Source organism: Nelusetta ayraudi, unplaced genomic scaffold (genome assembly GCF_046127955.1).
Source record: "Nelusetta ayraudi isolate G7.1 ecotype Tasmania unplaced genomic scaffold, CSIRO-AGI_Nayr_v1 ptg000136l, whole genome shotgun sequence".
In the NCBI taxonomy this organism is placed as follows: Eukaryota; Metazoa; Chordata; class Actinopteri; order Tetraodontiformes; family Monacanthidae; genus Nelusetta; species Nelusetta ayraudi.
The window spans coordinates 3,153,716-3,180,484 of NW_027466186.1; the positions used below are offsets into that span (position 1 = coordinate 3,153,716).

At 44.3% G+C, this 26,769-nt stretch overlaps 1 protein-coding gene across 12 annotated transcripts in view; it reads left to right on the forward strand.

Annotated features, from left to right (window-relative positions):
* Positions 1-26,769, forward strand: part of cmtm8b (CKLF-like MARVEL transmembrane domain containing 8b) — a 66,260-nt gene that overhangs the window by 9,718 nt on the left and 29,773 nt on the right. For 4 of the 12 annotated variants that reach the window (XR_012925309.1, XM_076012816.1, XM_076012812.1 and 1 more), the window contains exons 2-4: positions 4,061-4,142; positions 10,545-10,605; positions 14,616-14,677. The gene's annotated coding sequence lies outside the window, so the exon portion shown is untranslated. Of the gene's footprint in view, positions 1-4,060; positions 4,143-7,908; positions 8,645-10,544; positions 10,606-14,615; positions 14,678-26,769 lie in introns of those variants that run through there. The other 8 variants (XR_012925306.1, XR_012925305.1, XR_012925307.1 and 5 more) reach the window with 5 other exon arrangements.

Genomic DNA, 26,769 nt, shown 5'->3' on the forward strand with positions numbered 1-26,769 from the left:
CCCACTCGAGGCCGTGGAGCGTTGGAGAGCCTAAAAACACTGAAACCTCGAACGGCTTTTCACAGCTGCGTGATGCACGGTGCTGAGATCTTTTTACGAGAACACGCTGAGTTTTCTTTTCCTTTTTTCCCTTTGCTGGCGGTGTTCTTCTCCTCTCTGAAAGCAACTTGCACAGCAACGACTGCTGCAGACATCGCCTTTAAAAATCAACTCAATATTACTCACAGCCTCATCTTTATTTTGAAAATAATTTTTTGAGCCTCCCGTTTTATTTTTTCAAGACAGACATGTGATAGAGGAAGGCAATGTTGGCTGGCGAATTTAGCCATCACACTGATCGTCTTCATTACATCTCATGGTGTCAAGTTGGAGTTGAACTCTGCGTGCAGAGACTCCTGCTGCCGTGGGGGTTTAAAGAATTTAAAAGTCATTTATCGGCTGGATTTTCGTCAGCAGCTGCTCATTACAGCCACTCACATCTGGATTTATTCGCCATTTGTGTCACGGGGTGTCCTACTGGCTGCCATCATTATCTCTGCATTACTACATAATTTTAACAAATCCGCAAGAAAATGCGAATGCAAGTTTGACGGAAATGTAAAGTGGAGTTGGAGTGCACCATTTTTTTTCCACTGGTGGCGAAGCACATGTGGGTACTATGACAAAATTATTCAAGAAAGTATAAATCCTGCAACGTGACTGCAGCCACTGCTGTTGGTTCACCACAGATGATGGCCGAGAAGAAAGGCAATTCACAGTAACGACGTGTTTGAAGGGTTAGGGTTTTGAAGAAAACAGTCAGTGACAGAGTTCACAGTAATTGTTATTTCCACAACTACAATAAATACCAGAAAAATTTGCACCTAAAATGAATAAATTCAAATGGATATATTAATTTCAGAGAAAGTACATTTTTGTTTAAAAATATCACTGCAAAAATCGAAATCAAATTTTAAAAGTCCACCAAGTGAAATGTAATAACAGCAGCGTTGATGCTGTGCAGCCCGAGCCAGGCATCCTCTCCTGACCCGCCTCCTGGGAGCACTGGCTCGCTTTTTAAATGAATAAAACAAATCATGGCCGAGCGTGCATCTCCACTCATTCAATAATTATGATTCTGTCAGCTCCAACGATTTTTGGAGCAATAACACCGACGTATAAGCAGCTGCATCACATTTATCTCCAATCACCTCTCCGCCGCATAAAACAACATCCTGCACGGCCGGTTCCAGTTCACCTCCGGTTTAATCAATTCACAAAGCCAATTTTCCTCCAAACGTTCCAATGCTGAGGAGGACAGGCCTGTTATGTGCTTCACATTAAGAGCCAATACTATATCATTAGCAAATCAATTGCAACTTCTATTCATGTTTTGAAGGGGCTCAAGTGAGAATAAATTGTCACCACGCCCCTTTATTGTAAAGGCTCCGTCACCGACACAGAGAGAGTGAAAAAAACCTTTGTTGTTTTAACAAAAAAAGTATTTGCAATTGTCCTTGCTTCTTACTCTAAAGCAGCTTATTGAAAACAATGTTTAGTTCGCCCACAGAAGACCTCGAGCATGGCTGATTCACCATAGGTCTGACTGACTCGTGTGTGTGTGTGTGTGTGTGTGTGTGTGTGTGTGTGTGTGTGTGTGTGTGTGTGTATACCTTAATAATGGCCAGGGTGAAAAATAGGCAATAAAGAAGCAGTATTGTGGAACTTCAACATCTGTTTAAAAGGCTAAAACACACACACTCGCACCCTGGCACTATCTCACTGTTTACACAAGCGGCCGGGAGTGAAAAGCCGTCCGCGCTGCAGGCCTCAGTCAAAGCTGACGGGGCAGAATGGAGACGGTGGACTGAATGGCGAGGAGGGAACGGCTCCTTTTAAACGTTAAAGGATGATTTGGCTTAAAAGGCAGCCATCTTAAAGCCGTCATGGACCTCCACACCATTCCGAGACAAACAAAGGCGAGTGCTGTTTACAGTCCTCTTGAAGCAGGAAGGAGACAGGGAAAAATAAGCGATATCTAATTGTCTGGATATTATCACGACAGGATAAATGCTACTCGGCGATAAAAACAAACCGAATGATGTTACAGAAAAAGAAAAGCAACACGCGACATTTGGAGGCTTCTGTTTGTGGAAATGATGACAGAGGAAACAAATGTGTGTGACATAAAAGGAGTAAAACAGCCATTTGTCTAGGTTTCACTTCAAGGCCTTTGCGTTCCTCCAACAACATCCACTTCTAATCTTTATCAAGTACAATGGCGCCTGACAATCTATAGAAATCTTATCAATGAAGTCTTGCATCGGCAAGGTCAAGTGTTTACATATAGGGGTATATATTACCTGAAGAGATAAGAAATATGCCGTGTGATAATGCACCTGAAAGACCAGACTTCCCTTATTACCTGCATCGATAATAAATGCAATGCACGATGATTTGTAGTGGAAGAGGTGTCAGGTTTGAATTTTGATCAGAGAGTATTCTAATTAAAAGCTATCATTAGCGATGTGTGTGTATGTGTGCGTGTGTGTGTGTGTGTGTGTGGGGGGGGGGGGGGGATATCATACACAACCTAAACAACACTGTCTTCTGTTGTAGTTCGGAAAAAAAGCAAGGACAGGGAAAGGCAACGAGACACAGTCACACACACAAATCGCTGGTATCACAACATTCATTTGACTGTCACACAAGCAAGAACGCAGTGACACTGCTCACACTGGCAAAGTTTTATTATTTATTTTTTATATAGGTGCAGTTGATTAATTGGTGCCCCTCACTGAAATATAATCAGTGTGAGTTAAGAAATGTATCCGCTTTGCCTTCATTATGTTTTTTATTTATTATATATATATATTTGTTTACCATTATTTATAATTTATTATAATAATTAATTCCATTTACTATAATAATTTGTATTGCTGCAGTATCTTTCAAAAATGATTTTATTTAACTGTTAAATTTCAGCAAATCTAAAAAAAAAAAAAAAAAACATAATATATTTGCCTTGAGTTATTCTCATAAAATTGAATGTGTAAAGGTTTTAATGACACAATATTCAATTTTTTTATTTTATTTTTTTTAATTGAGCGTGTTTCATTCTCTCCACCTTCAGCTTAGAGGATAGGAAAACTATGATTACAATTATGAAAAATAATAACATGAATTTAATTATTTAAAATGAAATGGATTTTTTCTCTACTGTTAATAATACAGTAAACCTTTTTTTTTTATCATTTACTCTTTCTTTGGTTTTTGTTTGTGTAACTGCAGTATATTAGTAACATCTGCCTGTTGTAATATTGCACTGTAGCATTGATAAAACACTAATGTAATTCATTTATAAATACTGTGCATAATTAGGAATCTGTCAGTGGGCTGCAAAGATTTAGATCAATAGTGCGCACACAATTTAAAAAAGAATCTTAGAAGAGACATTTATACATTTCTATATAAATAGTATCAATTTAATTTCAAAACAGTGTTGTGCACAGGGGAGAGATGCCTGTTGCATTTTCCCATTGCTTTCCACATATATACATTCCTGTAACTGGAATGATCTCATCTCAGTATTTGTATAAAAATACTGAGATAAATTGAGATGAAAAATACAAAGAAAATACAAGCAAATATCTGTAGAAAGGGGGGGGGGCATTGCCTACATTCAAGCTTTTTCTCAAAAAGATTACACAACGATTTTTCGCAGAAATGCCACCGACCCCACCTCCTTCCCCCCACACCATCACCACAACCTCACCATTTGTGAGAAAGTCTGAGAAAACAAATCAGTGCCGTGTGAAAACCTGAAGCGACAGAGGCGACACAAGCTTGTAAACGACGGTTCTGGTTGCCAGTTTGGCTCTCTGTCTCACTGACCGCTCTGTTAATCCACTTAAGGCACAATGGACAATAGAGCCGCACCACCAATTTATCATTTAAGAAAAAAAAAACAAAACAAAACAAAAAAAAACACGCACACATTTTTTTTTTTTTTTTTTAATTTCCGGAGCTTCCCTGCTGGTTCAGAATCACCTCTTTTTTCCGCTCTCTTTTTCTCAAACAGCAAAACGACTCAAAGTGCGAGATCCTGCAGCGGAGACGTGAAAGGAAGAAAGCGAACGCCGGTCAGTCGGGACTTGGCTCAGGTCTGAGCAATTTTTCACGGTGTCTTCTTCCTCACTTTTTCTCTCTCCTTTTCCTCGGCATTACCTTAACAAAAGCCTTCCGCACTCTCTCCCTCCCTTTTGCACATTCACACTGCCGGTGTGACAGACACAGACAAAATGGCTGAATGGATACGGAGGAGCTGCGTGCTCCTTTATGTTTGGGCTAATCAGCCAGCACTAACATGTGTCAACACTGCACTCGCACTCTCGCCCCAAATGGGGACATTGTCCCGCAGACAGAGGAGGTTCGAGGGGTGGGGAAAAAAACCAACACTGTTTCTGACATCACAAATAAATAAAGCCTGATTCCCTGATTGGGAAGCGGTGGTAGAGTGTCTTCGGCTAACTAAATACGGCTAACTTCAGACGGTCCCTAAGACGAGGGGAAAAACGCGTCCTGCTCCGTTATTTCTAGCCCCACATTCTTGCTTGTGTGCTGCATTTTTTATTTTTTCTTCCTGGAGCTACGGGGGCCAGGTTTTCTAATGAGAGCTCGGCTGTGACAGGGCTGGCCGACGGCTTCCGTTTGAAGCCTGCCGCAGTAGCGCTGATGCGCTCCAACATGGTGTCAGCGGCAGTCAGCGGCGGGAGCCGCCCGTCTCTCGGCTCCTCCCGGGTCTCTCCTAACGCAATCCGCAGCTGACGTCGCCCCTCCAAAAAAAAAGCGCGCAAATAATTCTGCAGATCCGCGGTCGACCCCGTCGAGTGCCAAAAACGTTCAAAATGAAATATATGCATTGGTGGATCGGTAGATTTTTCTCAAACGTGTAGAGAAATTAAAGAAAAAACATCCCTTTTAATTCCCCCCATTAAGTCATTTTGACACAAATTCTAAATCACAGCAAAGTGTAAATTAGCATTTTAGCTAAATAAAAAACACAGGGTGATGTAGAGGTCAACGCAATCACAGTCATAGAGCTAATTGAAATGCATTATTTTATTTTTATTTTCTTGAACTGCTTTTTCAAAAAAAATGTCCCAAATATAGAATGACAGGCAGTGTTTCTGCCCCCCGGGCCTTTGCTGATTATTTAGCGAGCTTGTTTTTTTTTGTTTTTTTTTTTCTCATTTATCGCACGTGTCGAGCTCCTTCATTTGACCACCGAGCTCCGAAAAACACAAGGCTGGAGGGAGCGAGACGGAAAAAGGAAGAGAAGCGAGGGGGGGGGGGGGGTAGATAATGAACCTGCGTCTGTCACCGCTATGGGCAATCAGGAACTAACCTTGTTAATAATCAAGGCTTGGCAGGCTCAGAGGAGGAGAGGGGGAGAGAGAGAGAGAGAGAGAGAGAGAGAGAGAGAGAGTCGGTGAGGCAGAGGAGAAGGAGAGAGAGAGAGAATATGGCACTGGTCTCTAATCCTATCAGTCTGGTCCATAGTGTGTGTGTGTGCGCGCGTGTGTGTGTGCGTACATGCGCATGAGGTTTGCTTCTTTAGGACGGCTCCCACTGCGAGCGCTGAAAAGCAACCTGGAATCAAAGCCTAAACGCATCTGTGTTTGCGTTTATCACACAATGGCAAGCGTTCTCTCGCTGAGGCCTCCCTATACATCTGAATCATTCTCTACGGCTCCGTGTCTGCCTCTGCCTCTGCCTGGTCTCTTTTTTTACAGGGATGGGGGTTTTATTTTGTGCCCGTTTGAATTACATATCGTTGATTTCCCCTTGAAATGGCTTTCCTTTTAGGCAGCGCGTCACTGTCAGAGGCACAAAGAAGGAAAAAGAGAAGGAGGGAAAAAAAATCTGACTGCCTAGGCAATAAAAGCAAATGTATAACCTTTAGACTGCGACGCCGAGGAAAGAGCGCTTATTCTATCTTGATGCTGCTGCTTCTTTCACCGGGTCAAGTGTCACAATGAAAACAAAAGCTCGGCCTCCGTGCCCTTGCGAAACCAAAACAGGCCGACATGTCCAACAGCGTGATTTGCGCAGCATTAAAAAATAAAAAGGTTCTGCATGATGCGCCGCGACACCACAGCCTTATTGTGCGTCGGACACCCGTGGGTGCTGCACATGGCGAACAGCTTTCACCAAAGGTCGACGTTGTGCAAACGCGGTTGTGCGTGCGCGAGCAACGCGCTTGACAGCCGACGCCGCGGACAGGTGGGAGGAAGGTCGCTCCCCTCAGCTTCAGCACGCGCGCGAGTGTCGCTACGCGCACTGTTGTGGTGACACGCTGAACGCACAAACAAACGAGCCCCGACACGCCGTACGCACAAATTTGCACAGCGCAAATCACTCAGGTAATGGTTCAACCTGCACGCACACGCATGCACGCACGCCTAATAGCAGACATTACCCAACATACCCATGTTTTGACGGGCAGGCTGAAAGAGTAAAATCAATATAACACAATGGAGCGTGAACGAAAATGACAAAGCCGCGTCTTGTGTCTTACGAGGCCGTCCGACAAAAGCATATTTCTCGCCCTCCGTGTTACAGCTGGCTGGTCGACAGGCAGACAAAGAGATGCTACCGCAGTGTGAAAATATACTGACGTGGCTGGCTTCGCCGTAGCAGCGAGATTTGGCGTGCGTGCGCGTGCACGTGTCTACGCCGCAGCTCGCTGCAGCGCTGCGCGAACCGAGGTAAATATGCACGCTGCCGTTTGGGTTGTTTGCTCCGCGATGCTTCATGAGATATTATTTTGGAGTCGTTTTGTTTGCACGGAGCGACGATCGGCGTGTGCGTGCGCTCGTTCCTTTCATGTGTTTCGCTCATGTGCTCTCGCGTGTTTTTGTGTGCGCGCGTGCGTGTTTGTGTGTGTGTCTCAGGAGTTGGGATGGGCAGACTGTAGCTGTAGCAACGTGAATTCTCAGCGTCTGAGTGTCAGCTTCGCCTTCCTTCCCCCACTCTCCTCTCCTCTCTCTCCTCTCCTCTCCTCTCCTCAACTCTTAACATTGCCATACTAGAATTTTAATGCCGCTCTTTTCCTTTTTTTTTTATGCCTGTCTGCCTCATGCCTTCACCGACGCACAATGGCTTTTTTTTTCGCCAGGAGACAATACACATCCGAACTGACTAGGATTCTATCCAAATTGAAAGAATGACCCAATCTTCAAGCAATACCACTATTGCATTAAAATACAAATTAATGCACATTATTTTTCTGTGAAAACCTCAGCACATATTAACCTGGTTGGTTGGCTGGCTGGTTGGTTGGATGCTATCCCATGAGTAACAGTGTTAGTGATGTATTCCTTCCGAGCCGCAGATGTAATTTTCCCATTGGAGATATATGTTATCCAACGCTACGTGAATGCACCAAATAATGTTTCTGTGATGGGCAGTGCGATTCATTCTACACAGAATCATAAGAGACGTAAGCACACATCAGTGGAAACCGGTGTTTCGAATCAGGATGGGGGAAGTGCTCACCTGTTTGAGGCTGTGGCTCGCGGGGGATCTTTGCAAGGCTGGATGGAGGCCTGCAGGAGGCCAAGCCCTATAATTCCACTCTAGATACATTAAGTGGGAAGTCTCAGCTGAACCTTAAAATTCCATCAAAGAATTATTAAAAATAAATAAATAAAAATGTTTAAAAACAACAAAAAAAAGGTAAAAAAAAAAAAAAAAAAAAGTAATGGTGCTGTGGGGGACGGAAAAAATAAATAAATCAAAAACCACTTGAACGAGAGAATTAAAAGATGATGATGAGGAAAGAGGACGAAATCTAAAAAAAAAAAAAAAAGAATACGAGAGGGAGAGCAGAGCAGAGCAGTGTGGAGCCATGCTCGAACTTCACTGAGCAACTTTCAAGTTGGAGAACAGAGAAAGCAACAGATGCTCCGCTCGGTGCATTGTAGAGGGTATTAGGGTGAGGGACACCCCAAAAAAAAAAAAATCTCCCCTGCTGCGTGCATGCATTTGTTTGTGTGTGTGAGTGTGACAGCGGGGAGCAGCTCAGCGCAGGACGCTGCACACAGCGAGGGGCCATTAGACATGGTGGGGTGACCCACATAAAAGACACACACACACACACACACACACACACACACACAGTCACCCGCGCACACACACGTGCATGTGGACGCACACAAATACACACCATGAAACTTTCCTTTTTCGCTGCCAATGTGCCATGATAACCATAAAGGCAGGATTCTTTAGCATTGGTTTTAGCATGGCTATTGTCACATGCTTCTCACAGAGCAGGATTAGGTGAGCCGCTGCTGCTCCACTGAGACAATATATTTAGCATATGACAAAAAAACAAAACAAAACCAAAGAACTTTTCTTTACATTTTTGTGCAACAGACTCTCATTATGACTGAAGTGAATCTGTACTTCTGTCCTTTGAGTTTCAAAACACATTCGCTCTCCCCCCCAAAGGCCCAATTTCCGTAAATCTGTTAGCGTGTGAAAATTTGACGTTACAGGAAGGAACGCTCTGCAACAGCATGACAAACTGCGGCCCCAAAATCCCCAATTAAAGTCTGCCTGACACTGTTGAAACAGAAAATAAGCTCGCTAAATTCAGAAGGTAAGTTTTTTTTCCCCCCCTCCTTTATTTCTCTTCTGTTGCAAAACATATTGCCTAGTCTTGGATTACATTACATCACCCAGCCTTTAACACAGTTTTCACTGTGCAGGTTCACTTGGTGATTTGATTTTCAGATTTATTCATGATGTTTTTGCAGTACTATTGAATAACATGAGAAAAAGAAGATCCTATCTGTTTTCTACTCTTTTGGATTCATCTGACGGGTGACAACTTACAAATGTTAAGACTGCGAAAGATGCCATTTGGAATAAGTCTAAAGTCACTTTGTTTGCAATGATTTTGTCATTTGTACTTAATGAGGATCTTACTGATTATTTTACCAATTGTCTTAGCAGATGTACAGCCGTCTATCTTAATTGTAATAACTTTTTTTTTTTTTAATTAGAAGCACTGATAGTTTTAAAACAGCACAATGATTGCCTCGTCTCTCAGTCAACATGTAAACGACCTCTATTATGCTGGAAGCAATTAACTGACTAAATAGCTGATTGTCTTCACAGTTAATTAGCAGGGCACATATAGGAACTATAAGAGCTAATCACTTAGTTAATCTTCAAGTTTTAATCCAGGCTGTACGACCTAGTATTTTGCTTTTAAATTCCAATGAGAGGAGCTGGGCCAGAGTCAAAGGAAATAATAATGTCACTGATTAAAAATGATTGCGATAATTCAGAACCGTATTATTACATTATAAAGGTGCCATTTGAAATTCTATGAGAAGCTGGATGATCAGACGGCATAAACACAGGCTCTGGCAGGCTGCTAGACTTTCAAGAGGAACCTTCTCTGCTCCAATCTGTTTTGTTCCACGTTCCTTATAGGCTAATGTGTCTGTTAAACTGAACACAGACACAAGCTGTTACAATGGAGGGAGGGTTGTTGCATTCAGGTGGCAGGTGTGACTGTGAGGCTAAGGTGTATGGATTACACGGCTCATGGTTCAGATAGTAGGGCCCCTGAAGAGTGTTCAGCTCAGGGCCCCTGAGATGTCAAGGCTGGTTTTTGTTATTGAGGAAGAGCTCGAATGGGTTTTCTGGGAATTTTGCTTGGAATTGAGCACTTCCAGACAAAGTCGAAATACAAAATGAATGATTAATGAAAATAACCTAGTGGAAAAAGTGACCTAAATTGATTTTTTTTTATTAGGGAGACAATCTGACAACACAAATCACTCAAGTTCTATTTCTTTCTATTTCAGATGTTATAGAACTCCAATTATCATATCTACACTTGGAATGACCAAATAGCTTTTCTTATTATCTATTGTTCCGAACTTTGATTTCATGTCCATATTACAAACATGTTTTCATGACTACTGGTTCACTTCTATAACACTGAAACTGATATCTTGCAGAATTTCTGTGGTCACATCCAAGCCTTGCCCTGATATAGGCCACATTTTAATATGTTAAGTAAACAGCTACCATTAAAAAGTCTGACCTAGAATAAGATAAACAAAGTTATTTTGAACATAATTTTAATGTGTTATAAGCAACTGCTAAGGCTAAAAAAGGAATGGATGATACTTGGCTGGACAGAAAGTACTTAGAATGTAATATTAGCCGACTGGTTACGCCTGTTGTTTGCCTTTCTTTGCAAAGTCTTTGACAATAATTAGTGCATCATTATAAATTCCTTCAGCACAATAACGAAGTATGAGCGGGTAGCTGTCCAGACTCTTAAAATATGACAAAATTGCAAAAGTCCCATTTCTTGCACCATATTGCTTTGATGCAAGTATCTGTTCCGTGGCACACTTTCGGCCTGACACGGCCAATTATTAAATTGACAAAGTTGAGGCAGCATCATGGTCCCACAGTAAGTCCAACACAATGTTGTGTTCTCTAATAAATCTTGAGCCATGTCTTTTTTCTCTCAGATAATTACAATTTGGCTGCACAGCTCCAGTTTCCTCACCGAGCTTCACAGCAGACAGACTGGTGAGTTGGCCTGCAGTTCTGAAACTCCACTTCTTTCATTATCCTTATCTCTCCATATCTCCCTCTCCTGGCCCCTCACACACACACACACGCGCGCAGGCACGCACACACTCACGAGCACGCGTGCGTGCACAGACACACACACGTACGATATTGCCAGAGGGATTTGCAGCAGCAAGGCACAGAGGAAGCGTATGCATGTGTGCGTGAGCACAGCAGGGAGTTGCCAATTACAGCAGTGATTAAAACCCAGTACTGTGTAAAGAAATAATGAGAGAATGGCGAGGAGAGGAATAGAAATAGAAAGGTATACAGATGGATGGAAGACTGGGTGGATAGATGGATGGACGGAAGGAGGAGAGCATCCTACGCATGCAGCTTCTTCCAAGAATGCGAGAAAATAATTTGATTTCATTGGAAGGACAAAATTCTAATTCTGCAGACAGTGGGCTTTGCAAAAATGTTCCCTTCACCAAAGAGTCGAACCCCAGTGGAAGCTCGGAGATGACTGTGTCCAAATGAGCAACATAATCAAAACTAAAAAATGCGCTTCGTCTGGGCACCAAACCAGCTAAAAGCCGCTTGAGCTTCTTCAACTTATACAAGTTAAGACAGGAAGCTTAAAATGACACTTAGAGAGAGAAAAAAAACATGGCACAGTAATGATCTGCAGTAATCCTTCTCTCCCAATGTCACCTGACATTGGGCCAATCAACACTATGTTTGAAACTTCGGACCACATTAGGAGTGAAAGGCACAAATTGGTTGAAATGAATCAAGGAAGCGAAAGAAAAAGAATGGAGGAGTGATAATGATGATGATGATGATGATGATGATGATGATGATGTTGATGATGATGTTGATAGGAGCTGCGTTAGTGGCGTCTGACTGACAAGATGCTTCGATCAAGGTGCAGAAGCAGCTGTGTGCGTCTCAGATAATGAAGTGCGTGACATCACGGCGTCGGCTGGCGCCCGAGGCTCCGAGGGAAGGGAGAGGTGGGTTACAGCGTGTGATGAGAGGATGGGTGAAGAGGAGGAGAAGGAGTAGGAGGAGGAGTAGGCAATGGGGAAACAACGTGTGAAAGACGGCAGCAGAGGCAAGAGAAGTTATAAAACAAGAAGTTTACAGTTAATGGCTGTGATCTGGTATTTGTTCTGGAACTCATAAACCTAAGTGGGTTTTTGTTTTTTTGATTTATTTATTTTGTTTTTTTTTACCTTTTTTTAACCCCCCCATAATGATGTCCCAGCGGTGTCACGCTCGTGTCACGGGCGGCTAAAAACATCAAACTTGCGTAAATCAACAACTTTTGTTGTGTCAGAATTAACTAGCGGGGTTTTTTTTTGGTGTGGTTTTTTTTTTACTTCCCGCCGCCACTCGCGACACAAAAGCGATGAGCCACGTCGTGCCTGGCATCGGCTTCCCGGCGAACGCCAGCTCCCCCGCTGAGAAGACCCATTTATGTCAGCCTCCTGGTGTACTTACACACAGGAGATGTGGTACTTTTTCTCAGGCTTAGGGATCGCTCGGCGCGGGGAACACATGTTGACACGGGGAGCTTAAACGCATCAAGATAAATCCACGTTGTTGTCCGCCGTCCAGCCGTTTGCAGACAGTTACGGCCTGCGTTCGCACACTACACACACACACACGCACACACACACACAAATTTCGGGACATGTCATTTCAACGTGTAGTCGTGTTGACACATAATACCCACGGAGAGATGAGAGCCGATGGGGACAGTGATACAGTAACCAGAGTTGGTGTCGGGTTAAAACACTGCAGTCCAAACATGACTGCAGTGGTGAGCCTGTGAGCCTGTGGGCTTAAAGGGATAGTTCACCCAAAAACCTCAAGTTTAACAAAAGTTAAGCGAGTTATTTCATGGCAGACTGGATAAAGAGTACTTGGTCACAACAGGCTTCCCTTGGATGGAATGGTTTCTCTCTGTATAAGTCCAGTAAGTCCAGTATGGTTATGTGTAGCACCGATATAGATTCCAGTATCGTGTATTGGTATAGATACCAGGGTTGAGTAGAGTTCTCAACCCTGAGTACCCCAATTTTACCTACTCAACCCCGATTTTACGAGTACTACTTGTACCCGTAAAATAATGTGCCAATACCACAACACCAGTACCAGTTGTATTTGTAAGTGTTTGACAGTTTTGTGAAAATTGTGTTTGTACTGTAGTGAAACTTGTGACAATCACCAGTGTTCAAGAAAAACATGCTGAGGAATCTTGTTCAAATAACTGAATTTAAAGAAAATCAAAATCATTCTATAATGTGTAATGGCCTTAATAATTACTCAGTATCGGCATTGGTGGGTACTGACATGCAGGTAGGTACTCGTACTCTACTCGTTCTCTAAAAAAGGTGGTATCTGTGCATCCATAGTTATGTGGATTGGGAAACGTTGGCAGTGGCTCCAGCGGGGTGACTGTAGTAAATATGTAAGGTTTAATTTGTGATCCAGCTGTGACTCTAAGATGGAACGACCAAGTATTCTTGCAAAATGATGCTCTGCGGCATGATGTCTGCATCTTAGTAGCTTGCTGTTGACCCAAGTTACTAAGATGATAATCACAGGTGAGAAAAACAAAAAATAAGGGAGAGAGCTCCTCCATGCCTTGCTCACAGACCTTGGGACGGGTAACTCACAGGTTCATCTTCACGACAATTTGCTCCTTGTCGCCTTCCTCCTGTCCAAATCCCCTAATTTCTCTAATGGGAGGAGGGGGAAAAATGGTCTGCAAGCACACGTTCAATACAAATGTGATATTTTGCACCTCAAAGCTGAATTTGAATTCCTTGATTTATTTTATTCATCACACCGAAAAGCCCCGGCAGCCTCTTTCTAATGAAGCCAGCGGACAGCGTGTTTGTGTGTCTGTGTGCGCGCTCGGGTGTGTGTGCGCGTCTGCAGAGTGGCAGGTGAGTGAGCTATCTGCAGCGCTCACACACTCACCCCCTGCTGTGTTTAATCAATACCATTCTGAATTCTTCCAGCCTGCACACATGTGCGTCCACTCTTTGACTCATGCACAAACGTGGACACACACACACACACACACACACACACACACACACACACACACACACTAAAGAAACCCACATCACACACACACAAACACACACACACACACGCTTTGCAAGTTACCAAGGGAATACGAAGGATGAGCAACTTCACACTCCCCCTTGGTGTGTAAACAGAGCACACATACTATCTCTCTCTGTCTCTCTCTCTCCCTCTCTCTCGAACACACACACACATACACGTACACAAAGGGTGAGAGTGTGTATTTGTTTGTGTGCTTCTTTTTTGTGGGTATGTGTGTCCATTACAGAGTTGCGGTAATTAATTCTTGTCCTGTCTTCTGCAAGAGTGGATGGGTGGAATATCAAGATTGAGCAGAAGGCGCAGCAAGAGTGTGTGAGTGGTAGCAGTGTGTGTGTGTGTGTGTGTGTGTGTGTGTGTGTGTGTGTGTGTGTGTGTCTGCAAGGTTCAAAACGATTCAAAGCAGAAACGTCCCTAAATCTAATATTTACACTGGGAGAACCGGGTTTCCCGTCATAGCGTGAAATAACTAAATAGTTTATACTTCAATGTTTGTGTCCGGTGGCGCTGAGGTTTTTTTTTTTTTTTTTGCGGAGAAGTTTAAAGATCACAACATAGCAGGGGGCTAAGTAGCTTTGGCGGAGTAGCTCAAGGTCATACGCCGCGCTTAAAGCACTTTTGCCAAAAGTTGTTAAAGGAAGGACGACGTTTATTCCCGCCGGGCTTCAAGGGGTCCGGTCCAATCTGAAGGCCGACGGACGTCTGAGCCGCCGTCCTTAATTTGCAGCCAGGAAACAAACACTTTGCACCTTTCAACGTTCTTTTAACGTGAAAAAAAAATTAAGAATGAAATGAACAATATCGAGTGCAGGTGATTTCTATGTGGCACGCTCCCAGCTCTCCAATTTGTGTTGCACTTGACTGGCTCCTTCCTTTTTCTACAGTGTCGACAGTGTCAGGAGATCAAGATCAGGAGGCCGTGACTGTCTCGTGCAGCGAACATGTGGTGAGTGAAAACCACAGACCACGAGGGGAAGCCGTGGCGTCGACGCTGCTCATTTGCTTCCTCGTAGATCTTTCACTTCTGTTTTAATGGTGACTTCTCTCCATCCCTTTTTCTTTTCTTTAAATGTTGCGGCAATTCCACAGAACCACCATGTTACTAATGAGCGTCTAGTTGCCTTAAAATAAATATATACATACATATAAATGTCAAAATAGATGAAATATTTTTTAAATTAGTTCACTGAGCTAAAGAGATGAGAATTAAGTAAAACGAATCATCAAAAAAACAATTTCTTAAATGAGAATATCGCGTAACGGGGCACTTTTTGCAGGAATAATCACATTTCACCTACCGCACTTTTGCATTTGATGTTAATTCCGGGCCGTAAAAGGCATCTATGCCTGTTAAAATATCACACGCTATATCAGGCAACGTTTACCGCTCAAGCTTCCCAATATTTGCCGCGGACCAGATTTTTTTTTTTTTTTTTTTTTTGCGCGCGCGTCTTGTGACTCAGAATTCAAAAGGGAAGCAGTGGGTTGCAATCAATTAATATGCCTGCTAAAACTCCCGGGGTAAAAAGCAGCACAGAGCAGCTCAGCTCCGCCAGTACCAAACTGACTCACGGGCTATTTTGCGAGCGGCTTGCGGAGCCTCTCCATCCCCGTCCTGTCGCTTATTTTTCCCTCCACTGCAGGGAAAGGAAAAGAAATAACCGGAGTTGTGTGTGTCGGGGGGGGGGGGGGGGGGGGGGGGTGCGGCGGGAGGTGAGGAGGAGCTGCTCGGAGACGAAGGATAATTAAGACGGATACGGAGGCAGTGTTTTTTTACCTGCCACGCTTTCCGTCTCTCTCCCTCTCCCTGTCTTTCAGGACATTTTCTGTATCTCCTGACACTTTGCCCCCCTCCCCTTTTGCACATCCTCTCTCATTCTCTCCCCACGCCTGCACACACACACACACACACATACAGTGCAACCAGCCAACCGGCTCCCCTGCTGCGAGAGCAAACACTCATCGCCCATGATCACCATGACTATATGGAAATATGAATTATGCATAAAGGAAGCCTCGCCTCGGCACTGGGGTACAAAGCCATGTGGGTGATATTCTCCTTTCAAAATGTACGGGGAAATATCCCCTTAGTATTAATAATATAATAATCTATTCTACCGCGCTATTCTCCAGCGTATTGCTGTTCCGCAGAGTCGTGATTTGTTGGGTGCTCAGCGCCATTAAGCGCGACTCTGTCGGCCCACTAACAAGTTTCATTGCGGGAGATATTTTCTGTGCATTGTGTCCTTAATATTAATTAACGCAAACGGTGAAATTGTACGCCGTGACTGTAGTCACGTTCCGAGGCTAATCGCAGCAGCTACACACGCAGGGCTCATCCCAGGTTTTTTTCTGTCTTTCTTTTCTCCCCCTTCAATAAACTCTTTGCACATTGGGGGGAGGATGCAATTATGTATTGCTGACTTGGCTATTCTCCATAGTGCCACTCAGAGGTCACAGTGCAATTAAACATCCCCACAAAGAGAGCGCATAATGGCCGTGCGAGCGCGCGACACAATGGTAATATGTTGCCCATTGTTTATTAAATTGGGTCCATAAATTGCATTACAGGCTGGGATTTTAATCAGCGTTGGATTGAAGGGATCCTGATAGTGCGGCGGCGTGAAGCGGCTCTCTGTGTCTAAACCCTGACAGGAGTGAGCTCTCTGGCTATTATTAGCCTCCAGCCTGACGTGAAATTGACGTTGAAATTACTGAAGTCTCTGTAGATGCAGTGTTGACAGGAGGAGGTGGGGGAAAAAGTATCTGGCATCCATCGTTTGCTGAAAAAGAGTTGTATTTTTTTTCCCTGTGAAAGAAAAAAAAAAAAAAGGCGGGCTTGTGAAACAATGAGCCTGTGCTGCGTAACAGGCCTTTTCAAAATGCAAGGCTACATTATTGTTTTGTTTTAGTATTAGCCTAGTAGGCCACCACATCTATAAAGCCAAATGGTTCATAATGACTGGAGCCCCAGCTTATTTTTACAAGCCTGCGTCCAGCATATTATCAGAGCATAATATTAATCACATTACATTTTGGCTGGCGGCAACATGTTCATCATACCCTTCCTAAAAGCAAAACAAATGACCATTTTAGTTCATGTTTATAGAAAGGGGGTGGGTTTCATCATTTCCTCCTTTTTTTTGCCATTAATCTGTCTCATCCCTCACAATCAAACACAAGTAACGGTCATTGTCCTCAAAATTAGCGTTTCAGTGTCAGTGGCCGTGATCGATGCACATTAACCAACTGCATTTTAGTAGATTTCAGTCTCCGGCCTTTTTGGTCTCCTTCCAGCACTGAACCAGCGAGAGTGTGTGGCCTTCAGAGCCTTGGAGCAGCGTCACACACCACAGATGTTTACATTGAATAAATACCTCTGTTATCTAAAATATCTAGCTATTACAATATATATGTAATAGCTGATGTATGGCTAATTTGCTTAGGTTCATTTGTTTTTATATGCATTATTTCTTTTTACGGTCAAATTGTTTTTCATGAGAAAAAGCATCACAATGAATTAACGTTAGCACTTGTGCCATGAACGGTTTGAGCTGACATATTTATTCCATCACTGTACTGGAACTAAAACAATACTTTTCTCATTAAGATAATTAAATGCTTTTCCATAGCTAAAATTAATTAGCATGCTGTTTAGTGCTAAAATAAATATAAACAAAGAATCTGAGACGGTAAAACGTTATTTTAATTAAGAAAACCCTTTTCAGCGTTTCTATTTTCCGATTAAATTGCACCGCTTATAATTTGTCCTCACCTCTGCCATGATAAGTACTTCACTGTCAGATAATGCCAACCCTGTTATTATCACGGCCTGGTGTAAATGCAATTATGTGAATTTATTTGGCATCCCCAGTTGCGTTTCGCAGTCTGGGCGGCTTAGGAACGTCTGTATTCCCGCTCATTTGGCGTTCCCGGGCCTTAAAGGTTTGCGTGAAGGGCATACGCCCTAATTACACAGCCGGAGCGTTCTAGTGGCACCCAGATGACAGGAATGTGTGTGTGTGTGTGTGTGCGCGTGCGAGCGCGCGCGTGTGGAACCGCCTGAGTGTACGTGTCAGGTGCGACGGCACGCCCACAGCTGACACCTCCTCAGTATGTACGAATCATCGCTAACGCTGCATTATTTAGAGAGCGAGGTGTAGGCGCGGGTGGGGGAGGGGGAAGGAGAGAGGGATGAGGAAAGGGAGAAGGGAGAAGGGGGAGGAGCAGGGTGGAGATCCAGCAGGTATCCTCCAGCAGCCGCAGCTCGTCCCAGTCAAACGCAAACTGGCTGATAATTCAGACTAATTACAGCCCTGCTCTGTCCTCCTATATGTCTCCCTCTCCGTCTCCTCCCTCATTTCTCCCCCTTCACCGCCCCTCCTCTGTTTCTGTTTGTTCAGCCACCGTCTCCGCCCTCCCCACCCCACCTCCACGCGCCGAACAACAACTTGCGAGGAGAAATATGATTAGCGCGACGGCGGAGAGCCGAAGGAGCCGCAGTCTGCCGGAGAAGTGACACATACACAGGCGATATTTCTTCTTCTTTTCTTTTTTTTCCTGTACTGAGAGGAGACGGGGGAGAGACACGATGCTGAGAGAGAGAGACGGGGGAGTTGATTCGTTTGCATCCGCCCCTCCTGTGTTCACCTGGGCTTTTTTTTCCCTTTCCAGAGGCAAGAGATTCGAAGAGCCTCGATTGCCCCCCCGAGTGTGAATATTTGTCTCACCGCACACCCCTATACAACAACCAACCGGCTCGGTGCTCAGTGCATGCTGGGAAAGTCTGTCCCCTCCGCCGCCCTGCTACCCGCCTGTCAACAGAAACAAGCCGCAGCAAACCGTAACCTTGAAAGGTTCCGTTTGTGGATTGAACAGGTGAACGAGAAATACTTCAAAATGACCAGAAATATGTCCGTCCACCATAGTGAAGAACAAGTTAACAATCTCAATTGTATTTTTTGACCCCGAGATGATGGTGACATTTTGTATAGGGCCAGCGTGTTGGAGTCGGCAGCATCTAATGGTGGCAAAGGATATTGCAAACATTGCTCATGCTAATCCACGGCCTGTGATGTCCAACTTAATCTTGCATCTTTCTCAAACCAGCCGAAATGTCAGCTGAAATTGGTAAAATCACAAAACCCTCCGAGTAGATCGACAGTCTGGGCTCTTGTAGATACGTACCGCATGCAAATATAAATGTCATTAAATAATTAAAACTCGAGGGTTAGTTTTTGTAACTTTATCTAACTAAAAACATCTATCTTATTTTCAATTTCGCACCAATAGATCTGTTCAAATGTTACAGATTGTCGTCTTTGAATCGTAACAAGGCGAGCAAGAGATTTCCATCTTGGAGCGTAAAACAACGCGACACAGCGGGCAAAAAAACAAATAAAATTAAATTAAAAGAAAAAACAGCATCCGTCAAGTTTCAGTGTATGATTCCCCGAGTTGTGCGTCAACTTATCGCACAAGAGGGACAAAGCAGATAACTGCTTTAGATGGAATAAATACTTTTAATCTAATCAGCAGTTCATAGAACAGAGAAAAAGATATATTTAAAAAGGACAAATTGGAGGACTGATAGTGATCCTCTTGAATCTTTGATGGGAAGGGGTGGACTCAAACGCCACTGAACGTGAACCAAATAATGCATTTCAAGCCACTGAAAATGAAATCACAAGGCGCCGCACTTAAGCTGGCACCAGCGCGACTCGGGGAAAAAAGTTTGTGCCTTTTGGTTGGAATCTTAAGAAGCGACTAGTGCGGACGTCTGGACGTGAGAGACGGTGCGGCGGCCACTTTAGAGAGAGAAGAAGGCAAAGCAGGGAAAGACAAGAGAGAGGAGGAGGGGGAGGGACAGGGTGGGAGAGGGATGGGGGAGGGCCGAGTGGTTTTAGGCTGATGTGAAAGCCAGCAGGTCACAGAGGTTCCCTTTGAATTTGGGAACAAACCGCAAAACAGTGAATGTCTCCTCCAAAGGGGCTGAATGACTGATTATAATGGCTGCCTGCTTCCATCTCGTCCCGTCCGCCTCTCGCCGCCACTGCCGCCGCCTTCTTAAGGGCCGCCGTGACGAGCGGGCCAACGTGTGGGCAGGCCCACCGTTTAACAATTACACACGGGGCGTTTAGCCGACGCTCTCATCCGAGGGCGACGAGAGCTTCGGAAGAAATAAAAAGAAATGAAAGCGAGAGGCCGTGGTGCGTTTGAATCCTGTGATCCTCTCTGCAGCTCGGTAAGGAGCGAGGCCGCAAGGACCGGGCCCAACAATGTGTGAGGAACTTCTGATGCAAAAAGGGGGCAAAGCGGTGAAAGGATCAGAGAGGGAACAACAAGCTAACATCACAATGAAAAGGTTGGCCAGTCCTCGATTTCACCATTTTCCCTTTCTTTGACTGTAGCGCAGTAAACACTCAGAAAAATATTTCCTTAGCTTAGCTTAGCTTAGCTTAGCCGAACATGCTCAAATGTTTACAGCTACACTCCTGGCCACTTTTAGCTTTTGCCCAAACGTGCATTAAAAACCCAAAGGATGTCAGAGGAGGAGTGCCATTTAGAAATGAGGTAGAAACATTTAGTCACCTCAGGCTCTGAAAACGTGCGCTGAAACACCTTCACTGAAGGTTACGTACGGGTGAAACCGCATCAGCGCACAGCACGTGACATCAGGACCGAGCTTCAAAAGCACAAGCAGGTGACTGACAGTCCCTGAGATCACAGCTGTCTAAAAGCACGCACACATGCTTGCGCGCGGGCACACACACACAAACACACGCACACACACACACACACACACACACACACACACACACACACTTGCAGCTTTTTGCACGCACGCACACAAACACTGGCACTCGATTGTTATTTTTTTATATCTTCCCCCAACAATTTCAGAAATGCAATATGCAATGCACGTCTTTATATCCTATATAGAAAAATATACGTGAAAGGCACCGAGGCACTCACACTACATTTGAACACAGAGCAGAAAAACTCCACCAAAGCAAGTGGAAAAGTGGATTGTTTTGGCCTGTTTCTGCAAAATTACTTGCATCCCTGTGACTGGGCCTGACTAAAGTATCCTGTTGTCTTTGTCTATCATGGAAACCCACAACCCACATGCTAAATCACAAAATCACAATTTTAAACTTTGAAGGAGGAAAAAAAAGACAAAAAAGGTTGCCACATATTTATGAATCACATTCAGTAAAATTAGCAAAATACAAGAGTCACTCTCATAAACATATATATACATATATTTAATTAAAATGATAAAATTCCATAAACGAATCTAAGTTACATGTCAAGGCCATGTCATCTAAAATCCACTAACACGACTTCAGTGCATCTCTCATGAGAAACAAGAGACAATACTCCACTAATAAAATATTGATTTACATGCACTATGACTGTACCTAAATCATCAACATATTTGAATATACTTCTTTAGTCGCAAGCAAACCTTACGTATCTTTTTTCCCCTTTCATTCATCTACTTCTACGCCTGACTGTGAAATGTTCCTGAATCAGACAAACGGGACTCGGCACAGAAAAAAAAACATGAGAGCACAAGGAAACGGAGCAGATATACTCACTCAGACGGACGTGGAAAACGGCTCTGAAAACACATCACTAAAATGCAAAAGTGCTTCTACTCTGCTGTCGGGGTGCAGGCGAGCTGCCTTGGCCCCGGCCGGCCGCTATTTGTGAGCCAAATCCTTAAAGAACAAGACGCTTTCTGTGCACTGCAAAAAAAAACCTGCCGACAGACAGGGGGCTTTGAAGGCCCCCAACCGAGCGCGGCACTGCGCTTTGAAGCCGACTGAAAACTCTGCTTTACGGGGGTAAATGAAAGCGAGAGAAGAAAGTTATGGAAAGCAGAGGATCGTTGGGGCACTGTTGCTGGTTCACAGTTGTGAGCTTGCGTGCGTTTTTTTGATGTTTTAAAATGCAGGCTCGTGTGTTGTGCGTTTTTCCAGCGGCGCCTAAGGTGATCAGTGAACACTGTGACTCTGCAGATTACCGCTGCTCCGTATTAGCGCCGTATGTTTATCCTCAGCAGCACTATTAGGAGGGGAAATTAAATGCATTGGTGTGTCATATTAAATGTTTATTTTCTTCGAGAGGATCCAGGTTGGAAGAAGTCTTTTCCCATATGGCGATGAAAAGTTTTCTCATCTGTGCAATATTTTGATCCTATACACCGGGAAATATTTATTTGTGTGTCATTTTTCAGGTTTTATCTGTATTTTGGAAGTATTGAAACATATTATCCACACAAGTGGTTTCACTAATTTCCTTTTTTTTTGAATACGTACCACACATTTTTAGGGAAATTGTTTCAAAGCACAGCAGTAAAATAATTCACACATTTCAAATTTTATTTGGCCTTTTTTTGTTTGTTACAAAAAAAAACCCAAACCAAAACAGTTGATCAACAAGTTTTTGCAGTTTCTCTTTTTTCATTGACTTCTAAAGAAGTGAAAAAAATACTCAATAAATGTAACAAACTTGTTCAGGTCAAACTGATTATGATTGAAAGGCTAACTCTTACCCTTAAAAATAACTTGAAATTTTCTGCATTTATGTTACTATTATTTCAAAATGTAGCCACATTTTTTGCTTCAATCATGTCTGTGTTTAAACTTGAACGCTCTAAAGAAAACAACTCTGGTGCCAAGACTCATCCATGAAACATCATCGCAACGGTGCCACGTAGCTTTTCTTTTTAATGTAACTCCAGGCTAATTAATTATCAGAAAAACAGACAGAACCAATCTCAACTGCGTGTTTTTTCTTTTTTTTTTTTCTTTTTTTTTGACAACGCTGCAACTGATGTTTTGGACACGCATCTGCGATCGGATCAGTCGCTGCGGCGCTCTCGGGAAGAAGAAGAAAAAAAAAAAGCGTCCGCCGCTCTCTCCTCCTCCTCCTCCTCCTCTCTACTCCCCTCGCCTCCTTTCAACGGGCCCTTTTGGAGGCACACAGACCATCTCCAGCAGACAAAACCGTGGACAAGCCTCTGTGATGTCCTGACTCATTCTGCTCCTCTACTCCTCTCCAAAAAAAGCAAAAAAAGCAAAAAAAAAAAAAAAAGCCTCGGAGCCGACGCACTGGGACCCAAAACCAACACGCAAATAATGGGGGGGCCTTGTTGGGGGCCGCCTTAATGTCTCTAATGTTATGCAAATGTTGGGAAGGGAAGAGGGCAGGAGCGGAGAGGAGCCGAGCCGAGCGGAGGTGGAGGCAGTGGGAGTGTTTGTGTGTCCGAGGAGGCCGCTAAGCTCCCATTACCAGGGGATTAGGCAAATGTTGCTGTTGTATCGATGCTGGTTCGACAGCGAACCGCCAACCCTAATCCCCTCCTCTCTTCTCCTCCCGACAACGCCTCCTCTACGCCCTCGACTCCTCCTCCTCCATATAGAACACCACCCCCGCCCCCCCCCGCGACCCCGCCCCTCACCCAACCCTCCACGCTCATGCACCTATACGGCATCGTGCGATTAAAATCTTTTACGCAACTTTTTTCGAATGTAACTTTTCCGACCAGTTGCGTGTTAGCGCTCGATTTTGCGCACACGCGAAAAGACAACAATTCGCATTTAACAAAAAGGAAAAAAAAAGAAGCTCGAGCTTCCAGGATTTGGTCGGCAGCCAGTGTAAATTTGTCTCCTCATTGATTTCTCCTGACATGCGATGTGTGTGAGTGTGTGAGCGTTGCGTGTGTGTGAGTGTGCGAGATGTGATCAATATTAAAAGCCAGAGAGTGCATTGCTGGTGTGTGATGTGCTCGCCTGGAGCCTCGGAGGGAAGCTATGACCTACTGGCTTGTGAATGCATCATATTTTCAGTTCGGCGCTCCTCAGACTCCAGGCAGGCGACGAGGGCCAGTCTCTGGATGCCGATCGCGCAGTCTCTCTCATATGAGATGTGTTATCGGGCCAGGAATCACAAAGCCTCGAGCGGATCGTGCGTCCTGCGCTGTTGTAGTTAGGTGGTGGCGCAGCGCGGTCACCTCCTTACATCAGGCCTGCCCTTTATGCAAATAGAAAAATGTTTATTAAATGAAAACAGAAGTTTATTTGTAGTGACTTTGTCCGACTAAAACATGCATATGTATTTTTTTTTTATTCCATTAAATGGCAACAGATCCCTTTAAATGTTTGCAAACTGAGCCCATAAGAAAAAAAAAAATCAAATTTCATTTTAAAAGGATAAGACTACACATTAAAGTGAAGTTTGTACCACTTTATGCCCATGAAATTAACACGTTATGACTTGAGAGTTCATACAGATATTTAGAAATGCGGAGGAGAAACACTTGAAATCTGCGGAGTGCCACACATCGTTTTAGCACAAAGGCAACAGAAACAAAGGCGCAGATTAAATTTGTCACAAACTGTTCAACACAGCTGAGGAATGTCACCAAGTCGTGAAGAAGCTATTCTCAGACCAAGTAGCGGAGAGATGTGTTTGTGCGTGTGTGTGTGTGTGTGTGGTGGGGGGGGCTGTGGGTGCCAGTCTGTGTGTGTGTGTGTGTCTGTGTGTGTGTGTGTGTGTGTGTGAGTGTTGATGTGTATACGTGTGTGTTTGGGTGCATGGTGACACAGTTGCAGGCAGAACTTGGAATACTCAATTATCACATTAGCACATCCAGGGAGAAGCCGAAAGGCTACACACATGCGCGCATGCACAAACACACGTACACACACACGCACACACACACACACGCGCGCGCACACCACCCCCACATATCTCTGGAAGTGAGGGCCCCTGCTGAGAAGCTCAAACACACCAGCAGAGGGTGGGGGCCTGGTGGTGGTGGTTGCGAGGGGGAGAAGGGGAGATGAGGGGTGGGAGTGGGGGCTGCTGGGCTGCTGGGGGAGAAGCCTCAGACTGGCGGCGAGTGACATTGAGATGAAGGTCAAAACTCAAACCGCCCGTTTTGCTCGGCGATAGGCCACATTCTGATCAGCGTCACGGGACGCAGCCTCCCCGTTTATCTCCCGCCGCCCGCCGCCGCGGCGCAGCGGGGGCGACGCTCGCTTCAGCCTCTCTCCGCCATGCGACGTCTTCCAGCAGCAGACACAGAGAGAGGGAGGGAGAGAGAGAGAGAGAGAGAGAGAGAGAGAGAGAGAGAGCCGGCCAAATCGAAATGCGAGGGAGCGAGCCGCACTAATTCAGCTTATTACCCTGAAAACAGGAAATAAAAGAAACAGTCGGAGGCCCGGAAGCTTCAGATTATAAGTGGCCACAAACTCCACAGCCCGGCGTGCACTTGTACATAAAAGATCACAGCGGATTCACGGAGGCCAACACTGAGTGCACAGACTGGTCAACCTGATGCAACTTTTGCACGGCGTTGCACCAGCAACGTCAGATGATTTGTCGTGCGAGTTGTGAACTGTGACGCATGGCGCCTACTCCTCCTCCTCCTGCATTGTTGAGAATTTACACTTAATTTTATTTGTGTGCGTATTTGATGCGCAGTAGACGCTCGCAGAGTTCAGAGACCCGGCTGCCGCATCCGTGACAGAGTTAGAATAAAACGTTTGGGGGTTTGGAGAAGGCAAGATAAGTCACCAGTTTTTTGTTTTTTTATTTAGTTATTATTTTGTGGTGCGAAAACAGAGATCATGCAAGCATTTTATTTAAATGCGATGCTGCAAATTCAGGACAAACCACCAGAAAGATCTTCTCTTCTTCTCTTCAAACGTCCTCATCAGTCTTAAGAAATACATTATTCCAACCAAATTCCAACCAGAATCTCAATCTTTACCTGTTTTATTTATGACTTACTACTCCTGCATTTCTTTGCCTTTTATCTGAAATTCCACTAGACAAGGATGAGAACAGCCATTCAAATCTTCACCGATATTGACACGTGAGTGATGATTTATAAAGTTGAACACATTGCCCACTGACTTGCTCACAAACAGATGTCCTTATCGCACTGTTCTAAAGTGAAGTGCCGAATGTATGGAGGAGAATTCCTCTCATGGCTGTTCCACTTTAAAAACAACATCGGGAACACGCCTTCAGAAAGTCTTTTTCCTTGTCAGTGACTGCTGAGCTGACACGAATAAGACTGACACAATTTACACCCGCTTGATGAGATGTTGTCCCAGGGTCCCTTATCTGATAAGCATTTTGCTTTGTGGCGATGTCTGCCAAACACGGCGGGAAGATATTTAAACATTCTGTTGCTATTGATGCAAATCAACTCAAAAAAAAAAAAAAAAAAGAGAAAGAAAAGTCCAGAGCATGTCATTTATTGTGTCTTCCCCTGAAAATCAATTATTTAACAGGAAAAAAGGGTCCTGTGAATTGACAGCTTGCAAAACATCAGCCTCTGCGCGGAAAACACGGCGAGTCGCTGCTCAGTGTCTGGCTGTCAGCTGGGGAGAGGTGTGTGTCTATTTATAGTCGAGTGGTTGGACATGTTTAGGAACCCTTTGCTCGCTTAAAAAAAAAAAAAAATGTGCGCGCGCATGTGTGTGTGTGTGTGTGTGTATGTGTGTGAGAGAGAGTTGGGACTTCATTGTGTCTCGGCCGAGGCGTTGGTATGAGACGCTGACTCCCGAGGCATGTTGCAGGCAGAGGGTGAGGAGCAACGTGGCTGTGGTGCGCACAGCGAGGACGCTGAGGAATGTTGAGAGGGTAATGAGCGCTGGAGTGTGTGAGTGTGAGATATGTGTGCGAGTAATGAGAGCAACACAATATCTCTGGGCCTCATCACACACGCTCGGTGCCCTTCATGAAATCTGAATGTAGGAGACTCACTCAGGAGGTATGTGTGTGTGTGTGTGTGTGTATGTATTATGTATACGTAATGTATCTATACATGTACATATCTGTGTGTTGTTTTTTTTTTAATATTTACATTAATTTATTTTCTATCCACCAGCACATATGAGTTCACCATAAAGCTGCAATATTGTTGGAAATGTGAGGAGTTTTTTCTTTGGTGAACAGTAACAAAATCAGTGGCCACAAAAAGGGAAAGACAGGAGCTACTGCTGTTGTTGT